General features: G+C 39.8%; 1 protein-coding gene across 3 annotated transcripts in view; it reads left to right on the forward strand.

Annotated features, from left to right (window-relative positions):
- Positions 1-19,073: 19,073 nt before the first annotated feature.
- LOC308533598 (serine/threonine-protein kinase Sgk3) overlaps positions 19,074-22,362 on the forward strand; it is a 104,804-nt gene continuing 101,515 nt past the window's right edge. Inside the window, exons 1-2 of one of the 3 annotated variants that reach the window (XM_081111630.1) lie at positions 19,092-19,161; positions 20,801-21,011. The gene's annotated coding sequence lies outside the window, so the exon portion shown is untranslated. Of the gene's footprint in view, positions 19,162-20,800; positions 21,012-22,362 lie in introns of all 3 variants that reach the window. The other 2 variants (XM_081111631.1, XM_081111633.1) reach the window with 2 other exon arrangements.

The raw sequence follows: 22,362 nt of genomic DNA on the forward strand, positions 1-22,362 counted from the left end.
TATTTTTTTTTAAAGGAAAAAATATGGGGTTTGAGACTTACTTTCCAGTAAGTTAGACCATCTCTCTGGAATGTTCTTTCAAGTGTCTGGCATACAACACAGTCCAGTGAACCATAAACATTCACCACACTTGGCACATATATGCAGTCTGTTAAATAAGAATGCTTGTGCTTAATGTTTTGATTTTATCATTGTCTTCTCAGGTCCTGACCTGCTTACTCACTGTGAATTGTCTACTATTATTAAATTAACATAATCTGAAAATAGCACAATTTCTCAAATGTTTTTGAAAACAAAATAATGCTTTGATTTGCTAACCTCAGCTCTCTTCACCTCAGAAATTAGAAAATTAAAGTTGAACTGGAGATAGCATCAGTAAAAGCCAAATTTGGTTCCACTTTAAGGATGTGCAGAAGAAGCAGTGACCTAACAATGCATGTCTTTTTCACCTCAATGTCTGTCTCTGAGAAGGAACGAGTTTGATTTCTTTGCTATCATTAGCCTCTTTTGCCAGCGGAGCCAAGTCTAATCACCTGCGGTAACTAGAATTAGATCACTAGTTCTTTTTGCTTTGTTGTTCAACAGGTTATAGTGCATGAATATTGCCAATTTAAAGTAAAAGGATTTTAAAATAACCATCTCCTGTTAATCCTTTTGAATTATTCGTTAGTTTGATTCAAATGCAGGTGTAATTCCAAATCCAGCATAAACCATATTTACATTGATATCTAATCTTATTTCATTTATACAAAAAATTGAACCTGTGCTCCCACATTCTAGACTTAATCCTGGCTCTGCCACTTACAGAAACCATTTAATTTTTCTGAGCCATAGTTTTTTCCTGTAAGATGGGCATGTCCTACTTAATTTATATAGACATAGGGATAATAGATGAGACTGATTTTAAAATGTAGCTTGAGTAAATTTGGCTGTCTATTTGATCAGGCCCTAAAGTAGGAAACATTTGACAGAAACATACTCAATTTTTAGATAAAAGTGACAGGGGGTTGGGAGCCAGGATCCTTGAACCCTCAAACTAATATGGCTTCAGCTGTCCTCTCTTAGTCCCTATAACACAGTGGTTCTCAGGCTTGGCTGCACATTAGAATCACCTGAGAATCTTTTTAAAATCCTGATTTTTGGGCCTCATCCTCCAGAAATCCTGTTTCTTTGTTACTAATGTTGTGGCCTCACCCCATAACAAAGAAACAGAATTTCCAGAGGATAAGGCCCAGAAATCAGGATTTAAAAAAGATTCCCAGGTGATCTAATGTGCAGCCAACGTTGAGAACCACTGCTATAACAGATGAGTGTACAGCAGAGTAGACCAGAAAGATACTAGCCATAGATATGGGCTGGAGCCTCAAGGCAAGATCTGAGATGAATTGGCCTAAAATGGGAAGAGATAGAAGAGATTTGAGGAGTTATCTAGTACAATCTCCCAGCCATTTGAGAGTATTCTGCCATGTACCATAATTTACCCACTCCCCTAGTGGTTGACATTTAGGCTGTGCCCCTGTCATGCCCTTTACAAATTTTATGTGACTTTTTTTGGGTACATAAATCTTTAGGCTCATTTAGGATAGGAATATTTCAGTACTCTAGATTTCAACAAGTGGAATTACTGGGTCACAGAAATGTGTAAAATGCTAAGTCCTTCCAATCTGCCATCCCCCAAACCTGTGTGCTTGTACCAAGTATATGGACATGTACTAGCACAGGATGTTATCAGTCTTTTGTATATATTGTGATATCACAATATGTCTGGTTAACATCCGTCACCACACATAGTCACAAATTTTTATGCCATTTTTAAAACGCCTTAAAGAGATTTTTAATTTTATCTCTTTTTTATTTTATTTTTATTTTAACATTTATAAAGAACTTTGGCTTCTCCCTTGTTTATCCTAGCTTCTACCTCTTGGTGGGAAGACGGTTGTCTCTGAGCATTGCCATTCTGGCCTCCAGGGGGCACTGTTTCCCTTTAAATGTTGTGGAACAAGTATTACAGATAATGACCCCAGAAAGTATTTAAACAAAAGTTTACAAAGGGCTCCAGATGAACAGAAGGCAAATGAGTACAGGGAGTAATATACAACTATATAATGTGGTTCACTAAATGCAGTATAGGCATTTCAGCGTTTGACACCATAAAATGATTCCTCCCTACCTTGCTTCCCACTGCATACACTAAGCACAAGCCATTTTTTTCTCTTCCTGCACTATGGACTCAAGCAAACAAAATTCTTCAAAAATTAGCCCCCAAGCCCTGACCGGTTTGGCTCAGTGGATAGAGTGTCGGGCCGGGCCATGGACTGAAAGGTCCCAGGTTCGATTCCAGTCCAGGGCATGTACCTTGGTTGCAGGCTCCATCCCCAGTAGGGGGCGTGCAGGAGGCAGCTGATTGGTGTTTTTCTCTCATGGATGTTTCTAACTCTTTATCACTCTCTCTTCCTCTCTGTAAAAAGTCAATAACAATATATTTTTAAAAATTAGCCCCCAAATTTATAAGGCTAGTTCAGCTAAGGGTTTCCTTCCAAATTCTAGTTTCCAATCTCATTGTCTGCCTCTTTCCTAGATACTAGAGACCCTAAGCATGTCAGCCCTCTTCTAGGAAGATGGCATTGCCTACCTCTTTAACAGAGGTTGTAGCTTTAACTTGTTGGAAGAGACTTATCTATGGGTCTCTCAAGCCCCTCCATGTCATGCTCAGTATGCCAAGCAAGCAAAGCCCTGGCCACTTGTATTATCTATTATCGCATAACAGATTACTCCAAAACAAAGGCTTAAAACAACAAACATTTATTTTCTGACAGTGTTGAACCCTCAAGCTACTGTGGCTTCAGCTGTCCTCTCTTAGTCCCTATAACAGGTAAGTGTACAGCAGAGTAGACCAGAAAGACACTAGCCATAGATACGGGCTGGAGCTATCTTCCCCAGAGTGAGCGAGGGAGCGGGTGCCCAAGACAGAAACCATGGTCTTTTTATAACCTCATTCAGAAGCAAAGTCTTTAATTGAAGGAATGAATGCCGGAAGGCAGGAACCATTATGGGCCATATTGGAGGCTTTCTACCACATCACTCTATTTAAGACATTTGTCATGGTTGTGTTGGCAGCAAACAATCTTGAGAGACGAAGTAACATCTCCCTCTGGGACAGGGCAGGCTTAGCTTCCTGCCTGCTAGAAAAGCAGTGGGTTCCCCCAAACTCATTGTTTTCCCACTGCACACCTGGCATCTATTCAGCCCTTTTTCGTCACCCCCGTGGACCTTGGGGGCAAGAGGGGTTGATGCAAGCATTCTGATGTGCATGCTTTTTATGTTGTGCTGTGAGTAAAACCTTTTTCTCTGACTCACATTGTCTCTTGTCTTCTTTCAGCATCTGTGGAAAAGTAACATGCTATCTTGTTGGCTTGTAAGTAGGGAAAAAAACCAATTAGTAGACCTGAACGTTTGACCCAACAGAGAAACCTAATCAGAATTGTATACAGGCCTTTGAGACCAGCATTCACATAAGAGATCCATGTACACATTATTCATTTTATTTGACAGATATGTATGTGTCAGGTATTATTCTAAGAGTCTATGGGTATAAACTCAGTTAATCCATGAGGTAAACACTACTAAAAATCCCTATTTTACAGATGAGGAAGAAGAGACACAAAGATGGTAAGGAAATTGATTTAAGCCATGCATCTCATAAGTGTCAAAGCCTCATATTCAAGCAGACACAAACATAAACAACCTGCCTACAGTATCCATTGATCCACTATATCATGCGGTGTTAAGGGTTGAGAAGGGGTGGGGCAGAAGGAAGATAGGGAGAAATGACAAAATAGCTAATTCCTCAAAACATTAGTTGAAATAATCTTTTATTTCTAATACTGTGATGTTTTAGTTTTTGTTGTTTCATTGCGTATCTGAAGGATAAACTACCAATCACATTGATAAATACTTTGATTTGGTGTGCTGTATTTGGCTTGTTAGGATGCAATTTTTAAAATGTGCTCTAATATTCAGGTAAAAATGCATTGGCACATAAAAACCTGCACATGGAGTTTATAGCAGCTTTATTCGTAAGTGCCAAAACTTGGAAGCAACCATGATGGTCCTTCATTAGGTGAATGGATGAACCTTGATACAAAGGAAGATTATTCAGTGCTAAAAAGAAATGAGCTATTAAGCCATGAAAAGGTAAGGGAAGTCTTAAATGCATATTATTATTGGAAGTTCATCTGAAAAGGTTATATATACTGTATGATTCCAATTATGTGACATTCTAGAAAAGGCAAAACTTGGATAGAGTAAAAAGATATGGTTACCAGAGGTAGAAGGAAGGGAGGGATGAACAGGCAGAGGAGTTTTAGGGGAGTGAAACTATTCTGTCTGGTGCTGTAATGATGGATGCATGTAGTTATACATTTATCCAAACCCATAAAACCCAGTGAACCCTAATGTAGACTATGGTCTTTGGGTGATAATGCTATATCAATGTAGATTCACTAATTGTAACAGATATACCACTATAATGGGAGATGTCCATAGTAGGGGAGGTTGTGTATGTGTGGGACAAAAGGTATGTGGGAACTCTGTGAACCTAAAACTGCTGTAAAAAATAAAATGTACTTTTAACATGCTTTGAAAATTACAATATACTTTAAAATGTAAAATATTATAATAGTGTATGTAGTAAGTTTTTGTTAACCTCATTTTATAACTGTTTAAGTCCCCCATGCCCTTGACCTTGACTTTCTGCCTGTTACCTCCTCCTTTCCTTATCAAGTGTAAATGTCATGGCCTTCACTCAGGCTGTCTTCCTCAGCTTTATTGTCATTTTCTTGAGCCTTCGCAACCCAGGTTCAGTCCAGCTGACTGCCTCTGCCATGGCTATACCAGGGCTGCAGAGCTTTGCTGGGGAAAAGTCACAATGGTGAAGTTGATGTCTACTATATGACCTGCAGCCTCCTACATCAGCTCATCCCTCCGCATGTCCTGCAACTGTGTTCTCAGATCAGAGTTTTCTACTTCAAACATATATAAGTAAGTTTTAACTGTAGTTTTCTGTTTTGGATATTGTACTATTTTGAATAAATATGTTCAAAGTTTTGTGCCATTTCTCTTTTTTTTTGTAACTTGTGGTATTTACTCTAAATCACGTGACTTTAGTGCCATTTCTTCTTATTCTACAGATGCAGTCATGTGCTGCTTAACACAAGGATGCATTCTGAGAAATGTGTTGTGAGGTCACTTCATTGTTGTGTGAGTCTCACAGAGCGCACTTACACAAGCCTAGATGGTATAGTCCACTATTATGATTGTGTGCGCTGTGCTTTTATACGACTGGCAGCACAGTAGGTTTATTTACATGAGCATCACCACAAACCTGTGTGTAATGTTACAACAGCTATTGTATCACTAGGTGATAATTATGGGCACCAACTCCATTATGATCTTATGGGATCTCCATGGTATATGTGGTCCATTGTTGACTGAAATGTAGTCATTTGGCACATGACTGTAGTTCATTTATTGTATATATAAAAAAATTGGGTTCACATTATTAATTAAGCTGTTTTTGATTAAAATAACTAACAAAATCTGGCTTCTAATTATCATGTAGAAATATGGCAGATAAGCATATCTATCAAGGAAGTGCTTATGCCTTAGCAAAGAGGGAAGGGGAAAATAACGTGGTTTAATATATTTAGAGTTGCTTTAGTTATTGGTTAGACAGGTCTCTTTAAGAAGAGTCTGTGAAAAAGTTGAGTCATATTCCCTTCTCTGATGTGCTTCAGTGCCCTAGAATAAGCCTCCCTTGTTCAAAATTAGGGCACCTCTTCACTCAAGGAGCTCAATCAAAATCCAGTCCACTCCACCCAGGCTTCTCTCTTTGCACGGCTGTGGGCTGCTCCCTGGGTCAGTATTGATCTCTAGGGCCTCAGACTGGCAGCCCCTGGGCAGATTTACCTGATAGACGTGGCTTCTTCGGCCTGTACAGTATTTTAAGAAAATTTGAATTTGTTCCTAGCATTTTGAAATTATGCCATTTCACATGAAGATGTATATTGTTGGCGCGCATTGAAAGATTAATATATCGGGCCCATGATCTTACATAGCAACAGTCAGCTGGTAGCTGCTGTCAGCCATTCCCTTTAGAGAGGGCAGGGGCTCCTGCCACTCACGAAGACTGATTGTCAGTTGCCATTTATCATCTTGCTTTCACCTCTTCTGACACTTGGCATCTGTGGTGCCTCCCAGGTACGTTAGGCATTTGAGTTTGTAAACTCTCTACACCTGGTCTTTGATGCCTTTCATCCAGCACCACCCATTGTCACTGGGTGCTCTGTGGGGCTCTAGAAAGATCATAGGCTTCAAATCAAATGGACTCAGCTCTGCCACTTCCTGCTGTGTGGCCTGGGTAGGGTTATTTATCTCTTTGAACTTCCGTTTCTTTATCTGTGAAATGGGAATAATGATGGCATGGGGTGTTTGCTTGTTTGTGTTAGAGAGAGAGAGAGAGAGAGAGAGAGAGAGAGAGAGAGAGAGAGAGAGAGAATTAAAGGCAATAATATAAATAATATGCTTCTGATGGAGCCGAGAGGAGGCAGGAAGCACTGGATGAGTGTGGCCTGCCTCCACCAACAACCTCTGTCCACACCACTCAGGGAGATGACAAAACCACTCCTGTTAAGGCATTGTCAACTCATAACTTTGTATGATACTCTCAGATGTCTAGACACAAATAAGAAAATCATAAGAAACTAAATAGTACTTAAATAAAATGTATTTCCTATAATTGTCAGCTGCCATCATCAAGGAACCATAATGAGTTAAGTTGTTAGCCAGTAGCAATCCTATTGCTTAGAGGATAATCTTAAGGTATGATAAGTCAGTTCTTGCAATTAGTTATGTAAAGAAACATAAATTGCCCAACCAACATGGCTCAGTGGTTGAATGTCACAGTTCCATTCCCATCAGGGCACATGCCCAGGTTATGGGCTCGATCCTCACTGAGGGATGTGCAGGAGGCAGCCGATCAGTGATTCTCTCTCATCAATGATGTTTCTATCTCTCCCCCTCTCTGAAATCAATAAAAACATTTTTTTTAAAAAAATGAAAAGTAGGGCCCTAGCCGGTTTGGCTAAGTGGATAGCGCTTTGGCCTGTGGACTGAAGAGTCCCAGGTTCGATTCTGTTCAAGGGCATATGCCCGGGTTACAAGCTCAATCCCCAGTGGGGAGTGTGCAGGAGGCAGCCAATCAATGATTCTCTCTCATCATTGATGTTTCTATCTCTCTCTCCCTCTCCCTTCCTCTCTGAAATCAATAAAAATATATTTAAAAAAAGAAAAGTAGGGACTCTTTTCCCCTCCCCATGTGGGAGTCTGTGCTGTGAGATTCTTTCCCCTTTCCCACATGGGAGTCTGTACTTGTTCTTCAATAAATTTCCACGTTTGCTAAATAAATAAGTAAATAAATAAATATAAATGTATATTTTTAAAAAAGAAAACAAAAATTAAAAAGTTTGTGAGTTAGAATGGTTTCCAAAATGGGGGGGAGGGTAGAGACAATTCTCCACATGCCCACATTTGCTCACACACTGCAACCTTTGTAGGGCTCCTGATATAGCTATATATCTAACTAGAGGCCAGTTGCACGAAGGGATTCGTGCAGTAGGCCTTCCCTTCCCCTGGCTGCCGGCACCGGTTTTCCTCCGGCACCCGGGACCCAGGCCTTCACTCTGGCCACAGCGGAGAAGCCAAGCCTCTTCAGCCTTCAGTCTTTGCTCTGCGCCTGCATATGCAAGTTAACTGCCATCTTTGTTGGGTTAATTTGCATACTCATCCGATTGGCTGGTGGGTGTAGCGGAGTGACACCAATTTGCATGTTTCTCTTTTATTAGTGTAGATTGTTTTCTGTCTGCTATAATGTATTACAACAAACTTAGAGACGTAACACAACACACATGGATTATCTTAAAGCTCTGTAAATTATCTTATAGCTCTGTCCTCAAGCTAAAATCAGGGTGTTAGCAGGGCTGCACTCTTTTTTGGAGGCTCTAACGTGAATTCATTCCCTTGCCTTCTCCACCTTGTAGATGCTGCCCACATTCCTTGGCTCATGGTTTCTCTCTTCACCTTCAGAGCCAGCCATGTTGCATCTCTGTGATCATTTTTCCACAGTCACATCTTTCTCTGACTTTGTTCTGTTGCCTCCCTCTTTCACTTTTAAGGACTCTTGTGATTACCTTGGGCCTACCCAGAAAATCCAGGATATTCTTCCTATCTTAAAGTCAGCTGATTAGAAAGAAGCCTTAATTCCATCTGCATCATTAATTCTTTTTTTAAAAAATATATTTTATTGATTTTTTTACAGAGAGGAAGGGAGAGGGATAGAGAGTTAGAAACATCGATGAGAGAGAAACATAGATCAGCTGCCTCCTGCACGCCCCCCACTGGGGATGTGCCTGCAACCAAGGTACATGCCCTTGACCAGAATCGAACCTGGGACCCTTCAGTCTGCAGGCCGACGCTCTATCCACTGAGCCAAACCAGTCAGGGCTCATTAATTCTTTAAAAAGATAATTTATTTTTTACATTGAGGTATCATTGACATATAATATTATGAGTTTTAGGTGTGCAACAAAATTATTCCATATGTGTACGTATTGTGACATGATCACCACAATAAATCTAGTTAACATCCATCACCATGCATAATTAGAACTTTTTTTTCTTGTGATGAGAAATGTTAAGATCTACTCATTTAGTAAACTTAAAATACACAATACAGTATTATTAACTACAGTCACCATGCTGAAATTGCATCCATGACTGACTTATTTTGTAACTGGAAGTTAGTTCCTTTTGATCCCTTTCACCCATTTCATTCTCCTTACCTCTGTGGTAATCACTAATCTGTTCTCTGTATCTATGAGATCTTTTTTTGTTTTTATTTTCTTTCTTAGATTCCACATAAGGTGTTTGTCTTTCTCTGTCTTACAGTTGACTTAGCATAAGGCCTTAAAGGTTCACCCATGTTGTCCATGCAACCCTAATTCTCTGCCGTGTAATGTAACATAGTCACAGGTCCCGAGGACTAGGATGTGACTTCTTTGGGGGACCATCATTCTGCCGATCATAATGAGTATGTACTTTTGTATGTGATTTATAGATATTATAAATTATATATATACAACTTAAATTTTTATCATCTATTGTGTTTTTACCGTGTAATTATTTCCCCTAATACAATAGCCCTATGAAATAGGAACTATTTTTACGAATGAGAAAACTGGGAGTTAGGAAATATACCTGGGTCCAGAGCTGGTCAGCAGCAGAGTAAGATTCAAACCCAGGCCTGTTTTCCTCTGCTCGTAATCACTACACTGTATTAAAATCTGTTCAAATTGTGTGTTTTTTTCTTTTGATTTTCTAAGGAAATGATTATCATAGTAAAATTTGATTTTTCTTTGGGAGGGATAGTTCAGGAAGTATGTATGTATCAGTTAAAATTCAAATGAAGATACTGGTTTTTTAATTGTCTGAATGTGCTGCTTATGTTTTTCTAAATTTAATTTTATAATATCACAGATTTTTGTAACTAATTTTGACTTTTCCTATCATGCTCTAAACTTCTGAACTGTTAGTACCTCTTTTAAAAGTCAAGCAGATGTAGGTTCCTCCAAAGACTATGAGCTTTAACTTTGCTTATTTGCTGAGTTTAAAAGTAAACGAGACCCCAGGAAGTCATGTGGTTGTGTTTTTTGCTTTGAATACCTCAAATCACTATGTTTTCTTGCTATTTAGGGAAATGGTATAGGATTCTATTTTAGGCATGCAAGGAATTTTAATTTCTATGAGCTTAGTTTCCAGCAGTACTTTCTTCTACCTGTTCTTCATGTGATTGTTCTCCTATGCAAATAAGTAGCAATTAAAAATAATTTATCCAAAAAAAAATAATTTATCACAGTCATGGGTTGAAATTACATGTAATGAGATGAAATTTGAAAGAGGTGGTTGAAGCTAAATAACATGCCTGTAAAACTTTCAACTAACGTGGTACTAAGTATGAAGAAATACAGTACAAAACAAAAGGATGATAGTTAAAAAGGCCATGTACTGAGGAGTACATTCAATAGTGAAAGCAATCCACATAGCATAAGGACAAAATTAAGGTGTTTTTCTCATTTTCTCATGTTCCAGTATGGATATAAAAACTTGAAAGCACAGTTTATCTTTGTACCTCGAACCTTCCCTCTGTCTTAACCCAGTGCTCTGTAGAGGAAATGTCTATTGAATTAGAAATGTTTATGTCCACATAATTACCTTAAAAGCACTTTGCAGAAATCTAGAGGAGAAAATAAGAAATAAATGGTTATTTAAACTCCATGAAAACTAAGTGGGTGTTCAAATGACCAGTTTCAAATTCCAATCCCAATCCACATCAGATCATTATCTGTGTAAAGGCCTGGGACTGGTGGCAAGGGGAAAGAGCTGAGAAGCAGATAATTCTGTGGATTTTAGTTGTGGGAATAGTTCCTTATTATATGTTTCATAAATGATGTAAACTACTGTTTGTGGGTGGGGAGTATATTTTTAATTTCTATCTCTCTGAGCCTAGCCCAATACCTGGGACACACTAGGTACTCAACCAATAGTTAATGAATAAGGGGGAAGAGAACAAAAGGCATTAAATTCTTAGATGACACCGAACCAAGGTACAGAGATGGTAGAAGTTTACTGATATCTTCCTTTTTGAATATGCACCCCATCCTTTAAAAATGTTCAGCATGCACACCCACGGATAAATACATGTTTGTGACAGCTGATACTAATATATGTATGCATTGTAAAATAGAAATTTCACATTAAAAATAATCAATACATTTAAAATAATTTAATGGTATTTTATTTATAGTATAAAAGCCTTTTTGCCCTAGCCGGTTTTGCTCAGTGGATAGAGCACTGGCCTGCGGACTGAAGGGTCCTGGGTTTGATTCCAGTCAAGGGCATGTACCTTGGCTGCAGGCTCAATCCCTGGCCCTGGTCAGAGAGCATGCGGGAGGCAGCCTGTTGATGTGTTTCTTTCACATTGATGTTTCTTCTCTGTCTCTGCCCCTTCTTTCCATTATCTGTAAAAATCAATGGAAAAATATCCTCGGGTGAGGATTAACAACAAAAAATAATGAAATTTCTTCTAAAAAAAAAAAAGCCTTTTTGCTTTCACTTGATGCTTTATTATCTGGTACTTTATTACTTTTTTAAAATCTTGGTTTAATATAGTGATTCAAAGAAATCATTCTAAGTTTAGTATATTTTTAATAGCTGTGATAGCTGGAAAAAATATTTCAAGAAGATATTTAGATTTAAATTGAAGAAATGCATTATTGGCTATAGCTACTAAGATTCCCATTTTTGCCCAGCCGGCATGGCTTAGTGGTTGAGCATTGACCTATGAACCAGAAGGTCGAGGTTTGATTCCCAGTCAAGGGCACATGCCCTGGTTGTGGGCTATATCCGCAGTAGGCGTCATGTGGGAGGCAGCCGATCAATGATTCTCTCTCATCATTGATGTTTCTATCTCTCTCTCCCTCTCCCTTCCTCTCTTAAATGAATAAAAATATATTTTTAAAAAAGATTCCTATTTTCTTTTTCAATCTCATCAACCAGTTCTGCAAAGGTTTTTGTTGAAATTTGACTAGTAAGTTTCTATTTTCTATGCTATCAAAAATTCTTGCAAACCAATTTAAAGGCATTACATTTCAACTGATTAGTTTAAGACACACTGAAATTCATTATTTGGAGAATATTTAAATAAATAGAAAATTGTGTTTCCAAAATTTTTAAGTGTGTATGCTTTACAGTTTTAATAGCACACGCACACACACACACATACACACACACAGTTTTTTTCAACAAAATTACATACTAATGGAAATAATTCCAAACATCCTTTTTAAAACATTCTCTTTGAAAGCATATTTCAAAACACATGTGCACTTAAAGGGGAGGATTAATGGAGTTACTCTCTCACTCATTCCTAAAGCTTTACCATTAAAGGAAACTACTACTCACAGAGAAGGTAGGGAAATTTGAATCCCTTGTATTTTTGCCGGAGGAAAATGCATCATTTCTCATACACACACACACACACACATGATTTCGGAGAGGAAGGGAGAGGGAGAGATAGAAACATCAATGATGAGAGAGCCTCATTGATTGGCTGCCTCCTGCAGCCCCCTTCTGGGGATGGAGCCTGCAATCCGGGCATGTGCCCTTGATGGGAATTGAACCCAGGACCCTTAAGTCCGCAGGCCAACGCTCCATCCATTGAGCCAAAGTGGCTAGGTCTGCATCATTTCTCTTGATATTTAAGTATTATTTTAAGTAATAATAACAACTGGTGCTTATAAAGTGCTTATTTTGGTGGTAATTTACTTTTTTAATATTTATTGATTTCAGAGAGGGAGGGAGAGAGAGAGAAAAACATCAATGATGAGAGAGGATCATTGATTGGCTACCTCCTGCATGCTCCACACTGAGGATCAAGCCGGCAACCCGGCCAAGTGCCCTGACCGGGAATTGAAACCATAACCTCCTGGTTCACGTAGGTCGACCCTCAACCAATGAGCCACAGCAGTTGGGTGTGGTGGTAATTTTATATATATATATCTTACTTACTTCATCCTCAGAACAGTAGATACAATGATGTTTCAGTTTTACAGATGAAGAGCCTGAACACAGAGATGTTAAATAACTTGTCCAGAGTTACATGGCTGGTGATGGCAGCACCAGGCAGTGTGTATCCAGGAGCAATGCTTTCAATCCTAAGTATCTTGAATACTTTGGTAGAAGGTAAAGAGTTTCCATGATTTACTCCTCACCTCAATACAACGTAGTGTATAGATTCTATTGAAAGGATTAGTTTTTACAAAATTAACCACATCAATGACCCCCTATCCTGAATTAAACTGCCAAACACCGGTGTTGGATGAAGGAGAGCAGGTGGAAAGCCCGACCTTCTCAGGATAACTCACACAGCATGCGGATGATTGACTATAGGGTGACAATGGACTGTAGGAGCATGCCAGGGTCAATATGTATGTTAAATAATAGAGTTTAATTTCTTTCTTTCTAGATAAGACAATGGGATCTTTCCTTTCTGGACTGTAGTAGATTCTCTTGAGTACCACTTGTATGTGCACACCTCCACTTTGGATGTTGTTTGTCTTAAATATGATGAACTTCAAAGTCACCCAGGAAAAATACAGTTTCTCTAAAATAGGTACAGAAGCAATAGGATAATCGAAGCAACCTCTTAAATGTAATTCAAGAAACATAAGTAAGCTAAACCAGCATTTAGAGTTTACATTTTAAAATCGAAGAATGATGAAATGCAATTTTAAATGTAAGATTAACTCTTAAGTTGCACTATAGGAGGTCGAATACCACAGCTTTGAGAGAATGCTCTCGAAGACTTATCTGATCCTTTATAGAGTTCCATGTTTCATTGTGGACATCTCATCTAAATAAAAATGTGAAGAATTAGAAAAGAATTGTATGAAAGTCATAAAACACTAAAAAAACGGTGTGAGAAAAATTTAAAGAACTGAAGTTGTTTATTCTAGAAAACATAGGTAATGTAAGGATCTTCCGGTATGTAAAGAGTTATAATCCCTTAAAGTCTATTTAAGTTTTTAACACAACTGGTTGAGCCAGACACAGATTCTTTAGAGATTTAGTGGAAGAAATAATAACAACAAACTTCTTTAAGCCAGAGCATGTGCATTTGAAATGGGCTTAATCATTAATTGCACATAATTGACAGTAAGTAACTGAGTCATCAAATGACTAGTGTCTAAGAAAAGCTATTATTTCCTACTGATAAGCAACAAAAATAATTATTATCTTCAAAGTTCACCTTGTCGGTTTGAGCTCAGAGGCCTAGTCTGATTCTCTGAGGAACATAGTAACTGCTGACATGACTTCTGTAAGTAAGTTATTGTCACCTATTAACACACAGAGTTTATGTATGTAATAGACTATCCAAACAAGAGGCAGGGGAAAAAAAGGGGGAGATTTTTATTTTATTCTCAATACTCATAATAACTAGATTGGGTTTCCTTAATAGGGAGGAATAATAGTTTTACTCCAGATAATTAATGGTCTTAGCAAAACTTAAAGTAATTTCTAGCAATTTTTTTAATATCAAAACGTTGATGCTAGCAGTTTGAGATTTCAGATCTCCTAACACTTCCCCTTGGTTTTTCTCATGAGTCTAATACAGAAAGTGAGAAAGGCCTGTGATACGAAAAGCCTTGTATTTGACCCTAGAGTAGTCTTGCTTTAAAATCGAGTTTCCCTTTATTACAAAACACACTTGAACTTCAGACATTTCAGTTTTGAGTTTGAACATGGCTCATTTGGCCCAAGAAAGATGTTCAAATTTGGGCCACTCCCACATCAAATACACAAAATGAGCACTCGGAACCATTTTCCAGATCAAGGAAACAAGTTATTTCTGCTCGGTGCTAAGGCGGAATAAACTGGTCTCAATTTCAGTTCCTGTGAATATCTGAGTTTTTCTAACTATAGCTTGGGTTGCTTTGTGTTTTATTACTTTTTTTTTGTTTAGAAAATTCAATAAATTGGTCACTGTAATTCTTCTATTCTTACAGCAACTTTTTCTTGTTAATTATTTTCTGAGTCAATTCATGGCTAGGACTGTGCTTTAAAGTACCTTCCCAATAAAAATGTGTTTTTTTATTTTTTATTTTTAAAGAGTTTTTTTAAAGAGGTTTTTATTTTATTTATTTTTAGAGAGAGAGAGAGAGAGAGAGAGAGAGAGAGAGAGAGAGAGAGAGAGAGAGAGAGATATGAGAGCAAAACCTCGATTGGCTGCCTCTTACACCAGCCCCCACGGGGGATTGAACCCACAACCCGGGCATGTGCCCTGACCAGAATTGAACCCATGACCTTTAGGTGCACTGGACGATGCCCAAAAGTGGTTTTCTTATTTTTGAAGTTGTGAGATGCTGTGATTGCAATATCAACGGATAAACATAGCTAGAAACTATAGCAACAACTCTTCATGCCTGACCCACTTAAGTAGATGAGTCTGTAGTAGAATGAAGGAAAAGGTGCTGTAAAAACAGTGCAAATAATATGAATCAAAAACATCTTTACTTTTGTAATCTGTAGTTGGTACTATTACTCTTACCTCTCTGGTCTTATCTGCTATAAAATAAGTATTCTAATGAATACCAGCCCTCACTTCCACTACCAGCTGACTTATGAATAGATCATTCAGGTCTTGTGATTGCCATTTTATTAAATCTTCTCCCTTAAGGAAGTGATATTTCTTGTATTGTAATGCCCTTCAACTCTTCCAAAGGTTTAATAAAGGAACTGCAAAAACACAGGACTTTATTCTGATATAAAAAGTCTTAATGATTCCATATTGGGCACCAATTTAGAGAAAAGATTTTCCATTTTGAATATAATGAACAACATAAACTGATGAACAAAAATAGAGCCAGAGACATAGAAGCATCAAACAGACCGTCCAGCCTAAGAGGGAAGGTGGGGAGGAGATCAACCAAAGGACTTGTATGCATGCATATAAGCATAACCAATGGACACAGACAGTAGTGGGGTGAGGGCATGTGCTGGGGGTTGGGAATGGCCAGGGAGAGGTCAATGGGGGAAAAAGGAGACTTATGTAATACTTTAAACAATAAAGAATTGAAATTATAAAAAAAGGATTTTCCATTTTAAAAGAGGATGAAAAAAACCAAGCACTCATCTCATTGTAATATATTGTCTTTAGAAAAAATGCTGTATTACCTGGTTAGGTAGTTTTTGTTGTTACTGTTTTTTAATGTTTGGGTCAACAGTTTATAGCATTGGCAAGTCCAATTTTCTAAAATTGTGAATATAACTATATTTTATGATTTTTTTCCTGTTACTTTTAGTACTTTTACAAAAACACAAAACTCTAAAAGTTGGCCATTCTTTATAATAGGAAAAATGAAATATAAGTAATTGGCATTTGTATATCTGTGTTAGAGATAATAATGACGATGACAATAGCAGTTGGTTGATGTTATGTTCCATGTATTTTACTAAGTTTATTTGCGCCTCATAGCAATTTCATGAGATGAGTACTATTATTACCTCTGTTTTACTGAGGAGATAAAAGTACTATTATTATCCTTATATTACTGATAAAATTAATGCTCAGAGAAATTAAATAATTTGCCCAAAAGAGAAAGTGGTAGAGCCAGAACTTAAACCCGAGTCTGTCCAATTCCAAAATTTGTGCTCATAATCTTTACGTTATAGATAAAACAGAAGAACAAAATGTCTGCCCTAAATGTATGAACAGAATCATATTTCCAAACAAAATATTGGATCCCACAGTCTAGCAAAAAAACTTTATTTTAAAATTTTATTTACCCAAAATCTTATGAAGCCATAAACATCAACTAGACATTTAGCCCAACATTAAACAACTTTTCAGTATAAATTTGAAATTGGAAGCATAATGGAGAATATAATCTATATCTATAGGTATGATTAAGTAAAGTGATCAGCCTTAAATTGTGCCCATAAAATGAATTTTAAGTGGGAAAAAAACAAACCTTTAATAATTTGTGAATAGGTTTATATCCTCTAGTATTCTGAGAAATCAAGCTATTAAATTGCAGCTCTCAGGTTATAAAGGCAAAACACACAACCTCGTATCAGTTGAATGTGGTTCATCCACCTTCCTGTCCTAAAATATTTGTGGGAGGTGATGTGTGTGTGTGTGTGTGTGTGTGTGTGTGTGTTCTTCACAGCAGGAAGACAAATTTATCTTAGAATTGTAATGGTTCCCAGATGTTTGTTTTTCAAAAATAAATAAAGAAAAAAAAGTTTCAAATGTGGTGATAGCCAGGTATTTATTGGTCTCTAAAACAAGAATGATGTCATTTCACTTGGAGTTTATTGACACAAAACTTCCTTTTGGCTGAGAAAATTTTCAGCACTGTGAGTATGGCTTTAATTAAGAGAGAGACTGATCACTGTTGATTTTGTTACAAGGGAGGAACGTCTTTGTGCATTGTGTGGATTGTTTTGTGCATGGATCACAATGAAAATGTAGAAAGGACTACTGGCAATGTGTTGGTTTGTGTCTACTGTACTTTATATCCATTTCTGGATGCCACTGAACATCATTGTTTAGAAAGTTTTTTTTTAATATATTTTATTGATTTTTTACAGAGAGGAAGGGAGAGGGATAGAGAGTTAGAAACATCGATGAGAGAGAAACATCAATCAGCTGCCTCCTGCACACTCCCTACTGGGGATGTGCCCGCAACCAAGGTACATGCCCTTGGCTGGAATCGAACCCGGGACCCTTCAGTCCGCAGGCTGACGCTCTATCCACTGAGCCAAACCAGCCAGGGCTAGAAAGTTCTTTAGGCTTATGATATTTTGAAATATAAAAGTATTGGATTCACCTTTTTTTTTTTTAAGAAGGCCATGCAGTGGTAACATTAAAAATGAATATTCTAATTTTACCTCTGAGGCCAAAATTCTACTTATTTTTAAATCCTCACCCAGGGATATGTTTATTGATTTGAGAGAGGAAGAGAAAGGGGTGGAGCTGGGGGCAGAGAAACATCCTTCGGTTGCCTCCCTTACATGCCCCTCACCAGGGACTAAACCCAGGAAACCCACTCCCCACAGCCTTTTGGTGCAGGGACAACGCTCCAACTGAGCCACCTCGGCCAGGGCTGTCGTGCAAAATATTTAAATATCATTTTAAAGTACAAGAAAGTGTTCCCTGAATTTAGGAAAGCCACAATAAATCACAGTTCCTCCAATTACCTTTGGAAGTTCGCTTATTCACAGATTTGTGGCAAATCATCTAGAGCAGCGGTTCTCAACCTGTGGGTCGCGACCCCTTTGGCGGTCGAACGACCCTTTCACAGGGGTCGCCTAAGACCATCCTGCATATCAGATATTTACATTACGATCCATAACAGTAGCAACATGACAGTTATGAAGCAGCAACAAAAATAATTTTATGGTTGGTTCACAACATGAGGAACTGTATTTAAAGGGCCAGAAGGTTGAGAACCACTGCTCTAGAGCCATATAATCTGAAGTATAGATCATAGCCTCAAAATCTGAAGCATGATATGTACATAGGAATCTTTAAATAGTTGTCTATCTTCAAGTGATATCCGATAAAACTTGAATTACATTAGTGTTGTGAGGCAAAAACCCCCTCTACTTCAAAATCATAACCACTTTACTCCACATCCATCGAGTCATGTAATTCTTAGTTCTCCATTCACCTCTTTATGGTACCTGGAAAAAAGAAAAAAGTGGAGATAAATAAGTGGGTCTAAACTTGAATAAGGAGGTGTAATGTGTGCCCTCACCTGGCTTGGAGATGAATGGGAGTGAAAAAAAAAAGTAGTAGATAAAAAGGACATGTTGGAAGGACAGGTCTCTGTACACAGGATCTGCCAATTTGTGGCCAAAACTTTGTTGACGATAAAGTGGAAAACTTCAAATAATGCTAAATGAAGCATAGCCGTTGCTACATTATTTGGATACTTATGTGACTTCTCGGAGCTCCCAGCGTGCACCAAGCCACAGGCCCACCCTAGGCCATTCCTGGGGGGCCAGCGGTCCTGCTCCCCGCCCACACCGGGGTCATCCTCCCCGGCCCCGGCCCCGGCCCCGGCCCCGTGGCCCCTGCGGTCCCCGAGCCCCAGGGTCACGGTTAGCTGAGCAGCGGGAAACCCCTGAGAGTCCGAACCTCCAGACGGGACCCACCGGCGTTCCCTGAACTTGGCGCACGCGGAGGTCCCGGGGGAAGAGGAGCAGCGCCGGGTTCCGCGGGGGCGCGGCGGCCTGAGCGGGGGCCACCCACCCTGCGGCTCGGCCCGGCGCCCTGTGCGCGGAGCGGGCGCCTTCCCGGCGCGCGGCCGGCCGCCCACTCGGCGCTCCCCGGCCGCCCCGCGCGCTCCGCGGGAGGAGCCGCCGGCCGCCGTGACGCGTCAGGGAGGAAACGCGGCGCCCGGCGGCCCAGCGGGGAAGGAGGAAGCGCGAGTGCGCACGGCTCCGCGCCCGCCGCGCCGCGAGGCAGCACCGCGGGGCCGGGTAAGTGCGGGGTCGGCGGGACCCGCTCGGAGCGCTGAGCGGCGGCTGGGTCCGCGCGCGTCCGGCGCAGCCGCAGGCCCCCGGGCGGGAGAGGCGGGGCGGGGCGAGGGGTGCCCGGGCCTCGGAGCCAACGCGCCTCTCCCGGGTCCCCTGGCAGTTCCCCCCGCCCTCGCCCGCCATCCCCCGAGTTGGTCGGGAGGGAAAAGTCCTCTCGTCCAGCCCCGACTCGGAGAGGTGGTGCGCCCCGTCCCCTCGGGGTGGATGCCGGCTGCGCTGCTGATTCCTGCCCTCCCGGTGGGGTCGGGGGACCGACAGGGTGCATTAACCCGTGCGCTGCTCGGAGCGCGGAGGGGCGGGCCCGCAGGCTGGGGGACCCCACTGAGGCGGGAACTGGATGCGGGACACCTGCGAGGATGGGACCTCGAGGGTGAGGGCACGGGAATCCCTACCCTGTGGTCAGTGGACCTGTGGTCTGACACTTCGGCGCGTCATTACCCTTTATGTTTTCTATGACTTGAACCCTTTCCCTCTCTTGTCAAGTGAACTTGACTCTGTAGATGCCCATAGTTTGCACATCGATCTGTACCATCCAGAAGTGCTTTGAGATTTTTAGATTTGGTTATGTTTCCTGGTGGTTAGTTGGAAAGTGAAACAATTCGTCTCTGAAGACTTAAACTCTCCTTATTGACTTTTGCACAGTGATTTTGGGACCAGGAGTAGAACTTGCACAATTGATGGTATAGGGTACACTTGAGATGCAGGTAAAAACAGAGGGAACTACAGTTTCTAAATCTTTCTCAGGGTAAAAAGTATGAGACTGCTGTACTTTGTATTAGGTTGAGGAGTCACCCAGCCAACCTGAAAAGTGCCTTTCTTATTTAGCAAACACTTTGATAGCTCTTACTATGTGTTGGGCTCTTTTTAAGTGTTTTATAAATATTAACCCAAATTGTTAACTCAAAATATCCAATGATAGTGGTTCTAGCAGTGAAGAGGTTGTTCATACTTCAGTTCCCCAATGTCACTGCAAGAGCTGGAAACAGAAAGTTTCAGGCTTTTTTTTTTTTTTTTTTTGGACTGTGTGTACCTTCTGGTTACCCCTTGGTTACCATTCCGTAAGACAAGCCACCATGCCTCCACTTCAGGGGGAGGGAGTCTGGAACTACCCCTCTACCGGACCTCTTCCTTGCAGATCTCAGCCACCCAGATCCCTAGGATCGGCTCCAAGATGGCCTTTCTTATTGGCCATCGTGCCCATGTTAGCTAACTCCGGAGAGTCCAGAACTTCCCCCTTTCTTCAACTGCCACTACTTGGAGCCTGATTTTGTTTTTCAAAGGAGTTTTGCTCCCAATCTGTTTGAGAATTGATGTGACTGTAGCTTACATTTAAGATTGAAAGTGAAATGCAGTATAAAATAAAACCTTAGAGATGTCAATTTTGTGGTTTACAGATATATAGAGAAAATATTTCTCTGGAATAAAGTGCCCTCTCTTTAAAGACATTCCTTGGCCTGATGGTCAGATTAGTGAATAAAATAGACATGGTTCTTGTCATTATGGTGATTATGAGTCTTATGTTAAGATCTGTACGTCATACTATCGTTCTATATCTCTCTCTTTCATATATTTAAATTTCCAGGGTGATGATTAAATGAGACGCTGAGCCTTATTTAATAGGATTGTGACGTGTCCTGGAAGCAGGAAGGTTCACTTTCCTTTGATAAAATTTATGGCGCAACAGACATTGGTGGATTTCAAGAATGCACTTCACCCAAATGACAACTGACACTTTCATGAGTTACAAGGTGCTTCCGGACATACTTACTTGCTCTTCAGAGAGACCTTGTGAGGTTGGTAGCCATTTTTATTCCAGAAACTGAGGCATGGAAATGTTAGCAAGCTTTAGCCTGGATTGCACAGCTGGTAAGAGGCAGAGCTTGAATAGAGAGCAGATATGTGCACAGTGCCTGGCACATGCCAACCTGCAATAAACATTTGCAGAATGAATGACTCCAAATGACTTCATACTTATTGCTCTTTCAAAACATATGCCTCTCAAATACCATAATAAATTTGTGCCTAAAAGATTTCCAGGCCTAATCCAATGTATCTCTCTTATTTCAAACAGTATCTGTCTGATACACATGTTTTTTCCAAAAGGGATGAGAATGCTCTTTGGACTCATTTCTTAGGATTTATCATCTCTGGTTTTTTGTTTTGTTGTTGTGTTGTTTTTGGGGTGGGGGGAGAGGCAGGTGTGATATCATCTCTGGTTTTTGAAAAGCAAATAGGTTGGTTATCCTTTCTCTCTCTCAAACATTCTTTTTCCCTCTGATTTGGAGAGTTTAGACTGGACACGTGGGTTTAGTGTTTGTGTTGACAGCTTTCTTATCTCTCCCTGCTCAACTAAGGTCATTTTTAAGGACAGCAATCACTATAGGTTTTCCATGTCAGTGAACTCAAGCTACTTAGAAATATGATCAAGTTTAAACACAGTGATGCTAGGTATTGCAATTTTTCGAAGTATCTGACATTACTAATGTATTTCTCAAAATGTTGCAATTACTTTAGTATAGATCTGTCTTTCAAAAAAACCCCAAAAACCTCAACTATTTATATCCTTTAAGCATAACTGTCTGTACTCTAAAGTATGTGACTTCCAGATGGAAAAACCTTCCATTAGAGAGGAAAACATGGCCATTACCTGGTGGGAGAAATTGAGAAGGGAAAAATGGGAGGTGGAGTGGCCTTTCCCATGAAGGGGATTAGGTGGTAAGACACCCTTAATGAAGCCACTCTGAGTCATCTGCCTGTCAGTTTCTTCTCAATGTTCGTTCCTCTGTGTGGGGGTGGAATAAAATACTTTTGAAACCTGTCTTGTTTCAGAAACCACGTTACCTTTTCCAATCTCATGTTTTCTCTCTCTCTCTTTTTAAATTAATGTAAATTACTGACTAAACTGCTGATTCATGAAACTCAAATTATGTAACATGTTGTTTCTGACAGAAACAGTTCAAGAATTATTTTAAGGGACTGTTTCCCTTTATCTGTGGCATTCTGTAAGGTGGCATCTTTGTTCTCATTTCACCTTTCCCCCCCTTCTATTTCATGGAGAAAAGTGGCAAATCTAAGAGGCGCCATTTCCACTCCTTGTGGTTCATGGCAAAGTCATTTTAACTCGGCACTAACTTGAGTTAGTTA

Source organism: Myotis nattereri, assembly GCF_964212035.1.
Source record: "Myotis nattereri genome assembly, chromosome: 17".
Lineage (NCBI taxonomy): Eukaryota > Metazoa > Chordata > Mammalia > Chiroptera > Vespertilionidae > Myotis > Myotis nattereri.